The 13383-nt window shown below is 49.7% G+C and overlaps 1 long non-coding RNA gene across 1 annotated transcript in view; it reads left to right on the top strand.

Moving 5' to 3' along the window:
• The window catches only part of LOC141373555 (uncharacterized), a 37841-nt gene extending 25638 nt beyond the window's left edge, over positions 1-12203 (top strand). Inside the window, exons 3-4 of the long non-coding RNA XR_012379639.1 lie at positions 10942-11188; positions 11275-12203. This is a non-coding gene — a long non-coding RNA (uncharacterized lncRNA). The remainder of the gene's footprint in view (positions 1-10941; positions 11189-11274) is intronic.
• The last annotated feature ends 1180 nt before the right edge of the window (positions 12204-13383 follow it).

Below are 13383 nucleotides of genomic sequence, written 5' to 3'. Positions count from 1 at the left end.
ACTGATTTATGGATTTGATGAGCATATCGGCTATTGAGCAATGACTAACGCATCAGCCAAGCACTCTTTCCCTGAATAAGCCTGGAGCCTTGGGATGGACCCCAGTAGATTTAAGAGATACAGAAGAAGTGAGTGTTGCCCTCTGGAAGACTGAAAACCCTCCAGGGATGAGGTTCACATGTAAACAATGAGCTGTAGCCTCCTTAAATGCTGGCTTGTGGTCACACTGCTCACCCCGTCTTTTCCACATCAGTACGGGGTGGCATTCCTTCCAGTCCTGTTCCATCCCACAAGGCAGATACTGACAGGGGCCTCCCAAGGCCCCAGTACTGAGACAGGCAGGAGCTGTTTGTCCATTTTAACGAACAACATCTCCAATAAAAGGACTCACGTGGTAGGATTGAGGAGTTCACAGGCAAAGAAAGAAGGGAAAAGGCTCAGGCAGGAAGTCTTTTATGATTTATCAGTGCACAAATACTGGCATCTCTCTTAAAAAGAAAAAAACCCAGGGCTAATATGAATAATTATGCCAGCTTTTGTATAGCACTTTGCAGTTGACGACGTGCTTTTGAATGCATTATGTTATCTCATCGCATTAGTGGGAGATTGGGGAAGGGGAGAGCAGAGAGGGCTGTCACCTCTGGGGAATCAGCAACCTCTGTTCCTGGGAGTCCGGCCTGGCTCAGTGGGTGGGCGCTACTGCTGAAGTTGTCTTGCTGTGAACGTCCCCTCAGAAACGACCCCCTGAGTTGCTGTTTTCCCACAGGAACTTTAGCAAGTCTCTCCAGGTTATAAACTGGAGTCAGTTCTAGTTTTCCTGCCTGGAACCCCAATTCTCCTTGAGCCGAATGCTTGGCTGGTGCTGGACGTCCTTCCCGGCCCTTGCAGGCTGCTCTGGGAAGGGCTGGGCTCCGTGCTTGTGCCCTCAGCTGCTGGTAGAGTCCTCATCCAACACAGCTGGGTGCAGGCTAGGACGAGGTGCTGCCACAGATGGGACTTTGCCAGGTGGCACAGTCCTGAGATTTCTGCTGCCATGCGTGCCCATCCATAATAGGCCCTCTAGACACTGTGGGTGGTGAAGGCGCTGAAATGCTATTGCCAAATAAGAGCACGTGCAGGAAAATGTCGCTGTAAAACATTTTTCCAGAACTAGTCTCATCTTGCTTTCCTTCTGGCGTCAGGAAAAACAGCAATGGTAACAAAAACACAAATTCTCCCACCAGCACGAGCAGTCTTTAACCTTGATAACCGAAGGTAGCATGATTTCTTCTGGCCTGAAGGGTGCCCCTCCCACACCCAGGTAAATAAATCAATTAAAGTACATACTCTCCTTCAGGTCTGTGAGTCTCCCCCCCCACCCCACCGATGGGCTCTTCTCCCCTTTCTCCTCCTGCCCACTTTCTTAGGAGGGTGCCCAGGCACAGGATGTCTTCTCACCTCTGGCTTTGATGGGCTTGCTGGTCCACCTGCTGACATGCTTGTCCACTTGTACTAGGGTAGCCTCTGGCTTCACCAGCTCCACTGATGAGGTGCCCACTGCTGGGTGGGGAAGTGGGAGGAACTTGTCACCTGTGTTCTTGGCTCAGGCAGAGCTTGGCTCAGGCAGACCCTGGGGCTTGGCAGGAGGAAGCTTCTCAGTTCCTGATGCAACACTCCTCGGACCGCAGGAGATGAGGAGGGAGTGCCATCTTGGGCCACCTGAACACATCCGCAGCCACTTCTAATTTACCACCGTGTGCCGTGCTGAACACCCTGCCCAAGAGACAGTTTTTCTGTGGGCACTCTGGTTCTCCTGAGATCCGCCCTGGGAAGTCAGGAGTAAGCTGCTGTGTGCGGGGATTTCCCTGCACCCCTGTCAGGCTGACCCTACCAGTCTCTCTTCTGCCCGCAGAAGTTTCAACCTCTGAAGAGAGCCAGATATTCATGTCTGCCCTCCTCACCACACTTTTCCCTCTCTTTTCCAGCCCCTCCATTGGCATTGGAGGATGTTCTACTTCATTTTTCAGATAGTTGGGAGCTTCCTTATGATGTACCCTGCTTCTCTGCTCTGTGACCTTCTTTGAGGCCTTTTCCCACCTTCGCTGGGCAACAAGCCTCACTGTTTAGCCGGCCAGGAGGGATGCAGGGAAAAGAAAAAAAAAACTGCATTCACGAAATCACATTGGAAGCCATTTCCAAAAAATCATCGTGCTTTATAACATCAGTGTTGGCATGGATTGATGAACCCCTTGGACAGAGTAATTCGGTCACCTTCTTTGGGTCAGGTCCCTACAGCCCCAGCCCTGCCCAGCCAGGCCTCCTCCACTCTGCGTGTGGCCACCAGCCCTGGGAGCAACCTGCAGGCCTTGGGGCACTTTTCCACCCTCAGCTTTCCTTATGGGCCCCGCCCACCTCACACAGAAGTCTGCCAAAATTTGGGCTGGTGAGTACTCTGAATAGAATTTTGGCAAGTGGATAAGGTTTCACATTTACTAAATTTCCGAGTCTCTCTTTTACACGCACTCAAACTGGGAATCTGGAACATGTACCCTTCGTATATTTTTTTAAGTAAAGTAACATATTTTGGTTATTTGGGGGGCAAACCTTTCACCAAACAGAGGCTGAGGTGGTCTGCACCCTGCAATTTGTGCACCCCTTGTAATCTTTTAAAAAATAAAAATGAATAGTGGGCAGTAAATGCCATGGCTTTATGAGAGTCAGTTACCTTGGGAAATTGGAGTGGGGAGAGGGGACTTGGGGGGTTTTATTTTGGGATAGAATGACACAATTTGTTAACCTGCTCTCTCTTTCCCCCAAAAGATCTATATGATTCCAAGCTTGGCAGAGGAGAACGAGGTTTGAATTCTAACAAAACGCACTACAACTTTAAGCCAGCTTGTCTGTGTGTTTGCAGAGTGGATATGGAGTCAGGACAGAGTTCACTTGGGCCTATTGAGGGGTTTCAGGTGGAATCACAGGGTGGCAACGTGTATACATATGGCTTCAGGTCAGATTGGATCCCCCTGGTGCTCACCTTATCGCTCTGCCTGCTGGAGCCCCACCCTTGCATTCTGGTCTCCCCACTGCCCCAGCTGGAGTTTTGCTTGGACCCATTCCCTACTGGTCGTGTATCATCCATTCCTCTTCTGAATCTTCCAGGACCCTCTCAGCTTGCCCTCTGTGGCTTGCCCTCCCAGCACTGTCTCCCCAGGAGTCCTAGCAACGTCAGATGCTGAATTACTTGGCCTTTCATGTGTGCGGGCGGGCTTTGCTGACAACTTTGCACCTGCCTGCGTTGTAGCCTTCTTCACTCTTTGGTGTCCCTGAAAACAAGGACTGGTTATTCCTCTCTTTGGTTCTGGTGTTGTCCACCTTGGGTCTTGGCTCATCGTCATGATAAGTCATGATAACTGGGTGATGATGGCATCTTTCTTTTCCACCGTAAGCTAAACCCCAACTGACACTAGTTTGTTTATATCCACGTCACCCCCATCATTCAGAAATGATTGGACAAAGCCACACGAGCAAACTCTGCTAATTCCTCCTCTCTAGCCTATGCCTGCCGCCCACACTTCCCCCAAGGCTGAGCGAAGAGGCTGAGTCATTGCGTTCGTAAACAGTGGAAGTTGGAGTTGTCTTTGCGTCTGGAATGGGAGTCTTGAGAAGCTTTTCCTTTTCACCTAGGTTTTCTGGTAAAATCATGAAAACAGTGTGATTATGCCCCAGAAATCTAGAAATATACCATCTTTCCTCAATGGGCAAATTCTTTAGTCAATGCTGAGTTTTCAGAAAAATAAACCTTGGGAATGTTTCTGCAGATTTTTATTGGGCAAAACCAGTGTCTCCCATTAGCAGAGTGAGGATGACGGTGGTGGTGGTGGTGGATGTTGGGGGTGAAATGTGGATGGTCAGAACTGGCCAAGCTTCTTCCTTCCCTTTGTCACTCAGTATGGACCCACGGAGCTCCAGTGTCCCCGTTTTCCTAAAGTCCAGAGAGTGTCAGTCCTGTCTGCATTGCTGGTTGGTCATGGTTGAGTTGTCACACCATTTCCGCTGCAGCGGTAATTGATCGACATGCAACCTGACCGCTTGGTAGGAACATTTCCCCCCATGTTGGGGGCTAGCCCACTTGCTACCCTGGGTCTGGCCGGCTGCCCCTTTGCTCTCCTCTGGTCAGGGGGACGGGAATGGTTTGTGTTTCTCTATGTGCCAGGTGGAAACAAACCCATGATTGCCTGGAGAAAAAGTTACTCAGTCAAACCATTTTATTTACATGGCACCAAATGTCCAGAAACATCTGCGAGGTTTCTTCCCCCTCTAAACTGGCAGAATTGGCCTATTGTTTTGGCACCCAGAGGCACAGGGATAAGGAAATGCTTCAGAAGCTTCAGAGATCTCCCCAGGTGATCTCATCCATACCCAGTGCCTTTAAATGCCACCTCTATTGTGACAGTCCCTAATTTGCTTCTCTAGGAAAGACTGTCTCCTCTATCCAGTAACCTCTCCAGGGGGGTGTTAAACCATCGGTGTCTCTAACTGAGCTCTTGATGTTACCACACACTCTTTTTCTTCTCCACTCTTTCCCATGTCAGAAGATGGCCCTATCATTTACCTAGTTCCACAAACCAAATCTGGGAGCCGTCTGTGATTCCTCCTCTTTATGCCTTCATCAGCGAGGCGGGTTGATTCTACTTCCAGAATTTAAGTGAATCTCCTCCCTTCTCTCCAAGTGACTTGTCTCACCCTGTCCGTAGCAGGCATCCCTTCCGTGGACGTCCACCGATGCCTCCTACAGGGCTTCGTGCTTCTTCTCTTGCTCGCCAATCATTGTGCACGGCGCACTGTTTAAAAAATTTGAGTTGGATCCCATCACTTTCTTTTCCAAAACTTTTCACTGAACCCTGTTGCACTGAGAATAAAATCTGAACTCATCTTTTTATTAAAGATGTATTTATTTATTTTAGAGAGAGAGAGCTTGAGCAGAGGGTGGAGGAGACAGAGAGGGGGAGAGAGAGAGAAGCAGACTTTGTGCTGGTATATGAATTATATGTCAACAAAGCTGTTAAGCTTGATTAAATTCCCGTAAGAGCACCCCTGGCTCTTTGATGAGCGCATGACCGAGCAGGCCAATCAGAGTGGGTTCCTATCAAACGGCAGCTTTGATTGGACCCGGATAATAGCTCCTCCCCCGCTCCTTCCCCTTCCCTCCCTCCCCCCCCCTTAAATACTTTCTCAGCATTCTTCTGGGGACCTTGACCTAGAGACAAATTGAACATGGCCTTTATCCTCAAGGAGCTAGGTTTTGTTGGGAGCAGAGCAGGGTGGAAAGGAATATGTAAAGGTTGCACACTGTCAAGACCCAGCATAACTCACTGGGCACAGAGAAGGTATTGTGGGGATTCTGGCAGGAAAAATCATCTCTGTGTGGAGAAACCTTTTGCCGCAGCAAATACGGTTTTATTTCTTCATTTTTTTTTAAGATTTTATTTATTTGACAGAGAGAGACACAGCGAGAGAGGGAACACAAGCAGGGGGAGTGGGAGAGGGAGAAGCAGGCCTGGAGCAGGGAGCCACAGAGGCACCCCTTATTTCTTCATTCTTGTATGAATTTCACAGACAGTTACTGTGCGCGGTGCTGGGGACACAGAGATGAATCAGAGAGTGTCCCCAAGGGGTAGGTGGGGCGTCTGGACCATGTCTGGTGGCCCCGCAGCAGGGTAGGGCTGGAGGCCGAGGGAGACCCTGAGGGGGCTATTCAGGGGCAGGTACAGAGCTTCCTGCGCGGTTAGTGAGTGCTGGGAGGATGAGACTGCTTGGCTTGGCAAAGCAGCTCAGAGGCAGGTGTTTTGCAGGGAGCTCAGATTGTGGCAGGTCACACAGCCTCCCTGAACTGGCACTGGCCTAACAGAGGCAGGTCAGGGGATAGGGCTGTGAACCCCCGGCGGGAGTGACTTTGAGGCTGGACGGGCTCCCTGGCTGCAGTAAGGTCTTTCCTCAGGCACGGGTGAGATGCCCCTGCTCCCCACAGCCGAGCGGGTGGCCGCCTGCTCCCGAGGGATGGCCACGGGTCCCGGCGGGAGAGTCCGCTCTGCAGACAAGTCTGGCTGGCGAGCCGCCGGGCTCTGTGCGGGACGTTTGCCACTAGAGGGAGTGCCACGTCGTTTTCCTTCCCCGGCACTGGGCTCCCAGGGCCGCAAACCGGCCTGGGTGACTGCCAGGGCTTGGGGGTTCCTGGGAAACTCGTTTGCTCTTTTCCTCTTAAAGATTTCTCAAAAGCAGCTGGACTCAAGAATCCTTAGCATTGTTTGGCAGGAGTTTGCCGAACCCTTCAACTGGGGATGCAGCCTCAGGCCTCTTGCAAACCTTGGGTGGCTTTGGCAGGGATTCTGGTCCCAGGAGAAGCTGTCCTTTGCTCCCAGCACTTGAGGACCTGCGAAAAGCAGGGTGCCTCAGTTCAGTTTCCCTGTGGGGGAGTCTGGTCTGGCCCTCAGAGCTGCAAAGGGGAGGCCCATGGGTTCTGGGCAGTGGCTCAGCTCTATGCCACCTGGAAAAGTAGTTTAGTGCCTGGTGGGAGGAAAAAGGATGGGGAATGAGGTGAGGCCAGGCTGGCAGGACGTGTCGCTGCTGTCCGAGACCAGGAGACAGGAGAGCTGGCTCCCAGTATCTCAAACATGAGGCTAGTGGAGTGGATGGGCACCGTGAAGTGGTCAGACCCCAAATTTGGGCAAGAACAGCCCTGCTGTGGCTTTCTTGGCATGGCCCTTAGGTAAAGGGCAGCAGATGATGGCTTGTGGATGCCCCTAAACCCTGGCATGAGAGACTCCTATAGGTCCAGGCTGGGCTGGCTTCCTGCGGTGACTGGCTGATGGCTGCTACCTTTAGAGGCCAGGCTAGGACTGAATGAACAGGGTGTCCCAAGAATAAGCCTTCATCCTTGGCCACCACTGACATCGTCACTAAGCTTTTGGACTGCATCCTAAACCTCTTCTGACCCAGGCACTGCTAAGGGAGCGGGAGGCTTGGAATCCATTTTCTCCCTCCAGCACTGACTCCTGGGTCTCGTAGATAGTCCCTGGGCAGAGGCAGCAGGGGTGCAAGAGGAAAAGGGGGGGAGCCGTGTGCTGCAGGAAGCTGGTGTACCATCTGCAGCGGGAGCAGGTCAGAGCTGGCCTGCTGAGGCTCCTGTCAGTGCTGTGGGTAATGCTGGTGATTACCATGGTTACCCAAGGCTGGAAGCTCTGACAGTCAAAGGCATAGCAGGAGAAGGATGTCTTCTCCCTGCTCTGAGCCACGTGGTTGCCTCTGCCTCCCTGGGAAGGAGTCTCCTGGCAAATACAAGAGCCTGAACCAAAGAAGTTATATTGCCAGGGTTCAGCTGATTCATATAGCATCAATCACCAAGCACTGGGACCTCTGGAGGCTGCCCTGTCCTGAGCACATTCCGTGGGAGGGAGGCAAAGGAGGTGTCCTCAGTTTGCTCAGTCTTAGGAGGACAGATCCTCGGGGAGCTCAGAGTCAGAGGAAGGAAGCAGTTAGGGGGACGGGTGGAGAGTTCAGCACAGACTCTCGAGGATCGCGAGGGGACTCTCTGGGCCTGTGCTTCCCATGCCAGCCTGAGGCTGTGCTCGCACGCTCTCCAGCCAGGGCGCCCGCTGGGGAGGCAGGTCACCTGCTCTGCGCGTGGTTGGGAGTGCCGGCTCCTGCTGGGTCCTGCTTCCCCATCTGCAAAACGGGGTTAATGGTTACTAATCCCCACCTACTCCAAGTCTGTGGGGAGGATTTTTTAAATGAATACTTTTGTGCATTGAAATGAGAAAACAGATTTCAAGTCTTTGGAGAAAAGACCTTATTTGTTATTATCAAAGACTCATTGAGCAGAAATTCCATTTATCCTCTTTGCTACCTCTCCAGTGCCACCTGAACAGAGAACCGTATCACCTCAGTGAGATGGTGGGGCCTGAACAGCGGCCCAAGTCCTCGCCCTGGGGATTTCTGGGGGCCGGGGGAGGCCAGGCGGGGCTTCCTCTGGGCTCGGAGGGGATATCAGGACCGAGAGCGGAGCATGAACTCCAGGTCCACCTGCTACAGCAGCAGTCTGAAGGTTCTCAAGCAGGGTGCCTAGCCTGGGCTGTGAGCTGGGGAGAAGGAAGCGGAAACAGGTGGGCGGAGGAGGCCTGCTTTGAAGCTCTTTTCCTTTCGTTCATTATCATTATATGTTCATTTTAAAAATGAGAAATATAGATATGCAAAAAGAAAGAGCTAGAACGAAGAAAGAAAATTAAAGCACTTATGTTAAATTAATTAAATTCTGATACTCAGTTCTGGTAAAGTGTATAACATCGAGGGTCTCTGCAAGTGTCTAAGGGAATGAATGAACTCAGATGACTGTAAAGCGTCTGATAGATATCTCCCAGACTTTTTAAAAATAAAGATTTTTTTTTCAGAGAAGTTTTAGGTTCACAGCAATATTGAGTGGAAGGTACAGAGGGGTCCAGTATACCTACTGCGCTTACATGTGCATAGCTTCCCCTGTTATCAACGTCCCCCGATAGAGTGGTACCTCTGTACCGTCAATGAGCCTCTACTGACACATCATTATCACCCAAAGCCCACAGATTCCAGTAGCACTCCCTCTGCTGATGTACATTCTGTGGATTTGGACAAACGTATAATGACATGCATCCACCATGAGAGTATCACACAGAGTATTTTTCACTGCCCTGAAAATTCTCTGTGCTGCATCCATCAGACATTTCCTTCTCCGGATATATGCACATCGACCCCCCCCCCCGGTATTGATATATATGTTTTTTCAAGAGAGGATTATACTATACACACTGCTGTGAAACTTGTTTCCCCTCTGAAAAATGAGATGGATGATAAGTGTGAAACACCCCCTTCTCGATAATTTGGACTTGACTGCTGAAGTCTCTGTGTTACTCAGACCAGGTCACGAGGCTGAAGGAAGGAAGAAGGACAGAGTCCCTGGAAGGCTGGGCGGGAGAGGAGGCCCAAGAAGGGGAGTGAGTGGTGGGACAGAATGTCCTTTGGTGACACGGTGCAGTCCTTACCACCACCCTCCACAAAAGCTGTGCAGGCCCCCAGTGTGCTTCTTAGTTATGACTTCCTTCTCCAGAGCTCCTTGCTCCCCGAGGGAGGTCACTCACTGAAAAAAAAAAAAAAAAGAAAGACTCCTGTTGGGGTAGATATATATGTATATTTGTTGGTCAGGCGAGCCTTCCCAGGGCTTACTGCATTCCTAGCAAATCAGCAGGTGTCCCCTCGTGTGTCTGAGGACGCCCCTGCATGTGGGCTTAGGAGAGAGTCCAGATAACTCTTAAGTCTCTACTTATCCACAGCACTTCCTCTGCCTGTCTTATCTGGGCTGACAGCTTCTCCTTTATCTCTGAGGGTCTGGATCCAAAAGCTCCTTGACCACTGGGCTGTGCTTGAAGGGCTCTCTACTTCCTTACTAGGCCTCTGGTCTCACGCATCCTATCTGTATGGTCCAGACCCACACGTTGGCTCAGGCTGATGGCTTCGGAGAAGGAAGAAGCAGGGCTCTCCCGGCAGAACACCAGCCTGTCAAGCAGCCGGTCACAGTGACACAAGCACAGAAGCAGGGCGCACTGACCTTTTCCTCCCGGGTCGGACAGGTGTCTGACTGATTGCAGACAGGCTCCAGGTTCCCATTAGGATGCATGCCTGGCATTTCCACCTGGAAACAGGTGACTTGGCATACCTGTTGTTCATCACTCAGGGTCTCTTTGCAGCCACTGAGCTGGCTCTGTAGGAAGACGAACCGTTGGTTCCTGAAAATCATGCCTCCTGAAGGCTCTGCTCTTAAAGTTCTTCTGTGAGATCCTATGCTTTTTCTACCTCAGGTGATGTGCCTGAGGCCTCTGTTGTCCACCCCGTTATCGTCACGTTTCCTCCTGGCTTGGCCCGTGTTGGTGGCAAGGAGCTGCGGGGGAAAGCTGGCTTGTTGGCTGAAAGGCTGGGGCAAGGGGCTTCAATTAATGAAGAGAAACTCAATTGGGACAAATGTGAAGTTCTCCAGTTAGGCCTTGCCTCCTCAGAGGACTGCACGGTTCCATGCACACTTGCTATCTGTCTCTCCAAGTAGCTTCCAGGAGAGCCAGGACCATGCAGGTCAATTATGTTTATCACTGTGTCCCCAGCACCTAGTGGGATGCAAGGCATATAATAAGTGTGCCGTAAATAGTTGATTGATGAACGGTTTAGCAACATATGTAAGAATGTCTTGACTCTAGGTGACTCTAAGCTCAATCTGAGTAAGACATATGACCTGTCATTCTCTGGTTGTTGCTTGCTCAGAATGAGGGAGTGGACTGCCCCCGCTCTGCCTACTCAAAGGTTGTCGTTCTGGAGCTCTGAGTGCGGTGCTGGGTTTAGAGCATATGTAGCATGTTGACAAAAACGGCACATGCCTGGAGGAGACTCTGACTTGGAACCCTCGGCTTTGAGGAAGATAAACTCCTGTCCTTTCATTGGGGAAGGGAAGGCTTAGGGACACCTGCAAGCTGTCCACAGGTGCCTGCGGCGTTGCCATACTCAGAAGGACAGGACTCATCCTGTGTGCTTCCAGGGGGCTGCCTTGGAGGCAGTGATCTCTCCATCACTGGAGGTGTTACTAGAAGCTTCCCTTGGTGAGCATGTAGGACGAGATGACATTTAAAGTTGTTTTTAGTCTGAAGTGCCCACATATCTATCATGATTTTGAGATGTTTTTGTTAGGCTGCTCTAACTGGCCTGGGGCAGGTCGGAAGAACAGGCTATTCCTATTTCTTCTTGATTCCTGAGATAGTTTCTGGCCCTGTAAGGGTGTGTGTGTGTGTGTGTGTGTGTGTGTGTGTGTGTGTGTGTGTGTGTGTATTTGTGGTGGATTGGATGCTTGTTGAACAAATATTCACTCGATCTTCTCTCTCCCTTCCTCCACAGGCTGGCACATACTTAATTGCCTCACTCTCCTTGGGCATGGCCATGGAACAGTGCACAGAAGTGGGAGTATGCCAAGGCCGTGAATGATTGATTGCCCTCTGACGCTCCTGCCTCCTCCATGACATGAGTGTACCCTGGGTAGCCACAGCTCCAGAATGAAGAGACATGTGGAGAGCAGACCTGGCCCAAGCACAGCTGAGTCCAGCCAACCTGCAGACCCTTGACTGAGAAGCCATAAATGTCTGCTGTAAGTCACTGAGTTTTGGGGGTTATTTGTTACACAGCATTATCACAGAAAACCCAACTAACAAGTGTTCGTGGTGTTCTTTACAGAGAACTGCTCCAATCCTCAGGCCTTTTCACCGAGGGCTTCAGGTCTGAGACGCCTGCTCAATGGCATGTCGCTGAGGACTTAGGGCTTCATAAACACTTCCCTCCCCCCTTTACGCTCCTTTCCCTGGCCTCTTCTTCAAGTGTGTATGTCCCACATATACAGGACAATTAACCACATTTACAAAATTCCACTTCCTCGTCCTCCTCTACCAGCCACCCCTGCAGGCTCTCAGAACTGCCTGTCTCTGACAAAGGCTATTTCTGTTGTGGGAGGACCTCAGCTTTACGGGGAGGATGGAGAGGATGGAGCTCAGAGAGACGGAGGGGTGTCTGAAGCTGCAGCAGCAGGAGAAGGAGCCACCAGCAGGGCCCACTGGAAAGATCGGAGGAGGCATGCAGCTGAGTGCTCACACAACATGAGGATGTCGCAGACACAAACCAGGGTGTTCTCTGTGATGTCAGGTGAGCAGCGACTTAAGTGCCTCTACCTCCAACATACCCAACACAGACACACTGAAAGTGGCTTTTAAAATGCCTTTGACTCTTATCTCTCTTGCATCATGCTCTGAAATGAAATCTCAAACACTTTAGCGGAGTTTGATGCAGAGAACTGTAAGCAGATAGAGGTTCAGGCAGAAACAGAACAGGAGTCAAAAACCCTGGAGAAAAGCATGAATGGGCTTGGAGAGGACAAATAAAATAGCAGAGACATTTATACGGGTCTCCCCTTCCTCTCAGAACAAAACAATTATGAGATAAGAGAGGCATGGATGGGAGGAAATTCTTTCATTTTTCACATTGCAAGCTGGAGAGATCCAATAGCCTGTTTATGAAGAACAATAAAGAAGATACATGAACTCAGTAAAGAGGTTGTTACAAATATATCGGGTGGTTTTGAAAGGCCAGGATTTTCTCCCCGCTTTTGGATAAAGCTGTCAGCTAAGTATTAAAAGATTTTTTTTCTTTGCTTTTTTGTGTGTGTTTTTTTTCCCCTAAAAGCAATAATAAGCACCAGCAGTTTGTTACAATTGGCAGAAAGAGTTATCACTTTTACTTAGGATTTGGAAATGCAATCAAAGAAGGGCAGATTGGAGCTTGAATTAAATGAAGCTTAAATAGCAAAGAGAAAAATCTCTGCTGGTCTTTTAAACAAACAAACACAAAAATTACAGCTCTTTGTTGTTAATTTGAGCTCTAAAAAATTTGACACTCACACTTGGTACAATAGTGCCAAGCAGAATGGTTGCTACTTTTTTTGTGTGTTAAGTACTGAATGTTCTGATCACTTTTAAAAGTAAAAACCCATTGTGTTTGGAAACTGTAGTGGGACCTAACTTATTTTGTGGGAAATCACAGTGAAGACTCATTCCGTTGGCTTTAGAGGAAATGATTTCTTCCTAGGCTACTTTACAGAGACCAAAAAGTTGGGGGCATCACTTCTGCTTAGCTACCTTTTCACATTTGTTGTGTTTTGAAATTCCTGAATACCAAATGACCTCCCGAGGTTGTGGGAGCTAGGACTTGCCCTCACATAATTATTTCCATTTTGTTTTTGATTCAGCCTGATCCAGAGAGTCTTTGTATTATCTAGTAACTTCCTTGTCTGGATCACTGTTCTAAGAATCAGAAGAGAAGCATAAAGTTCCCCTGAGAAGATAAAAGAGATGTCACAGTGGTTGCTCCCCATCTCGGGCATTTTACCCATAGGTCTCTGGACTCATTCAAGATTCTTAAATTGTGGCAAGAGCAGCAGGCTGGTTTTAAAACCCAGAGCGAATTAGAAGTGAAGAGAGGTCCTTCTACGGGCAGGGATCGTGACTACCAGAGATGATAGTAGACTGTCTGGTAATAAGAGACAGAAATACTGCAAAACAGACACAAGCCCACAGAACCCAGCAGTTTGGCTCAATATAGAAAAAGGGTAAGTACTTTCCCAAGTGTGATGGTTAATTTTATGTGTCAACTTGATGAACCGTGGGGTGCCCATGTATGTGGTCAGACATTATTCTGGATGTGTTCTGGGCATGTGAAGGTTTGGGGATGAGATTAACATATGGATCAGTAGACTGAGTGAAGCAGATTGCCTTCTTCAACATTGGTGGACCTCAT

The sequence above is a fragment of the Callorhinus ursinus genome, unplaced genomic scaffold (assembly GCF_003265705.2).
Source record: "Callorhinus ursinus isolate GAN/ISIS: 27379988/994484 unplaced genomic scaffold, GSC_fseal_2.0 scaffold10, whole genome shotgun sequence".
Taxonomy (NCBI): Eukaryota; Metazoa; Chordata; class Mammalia; order Carnivora; family Otariidae; genus Callorhinus; species Callorhinus ursinus.
Note: the sequence above shows the minus strand (reverse complement) of the source record. Positions and strands in the feature narration are given on the sequence as shown.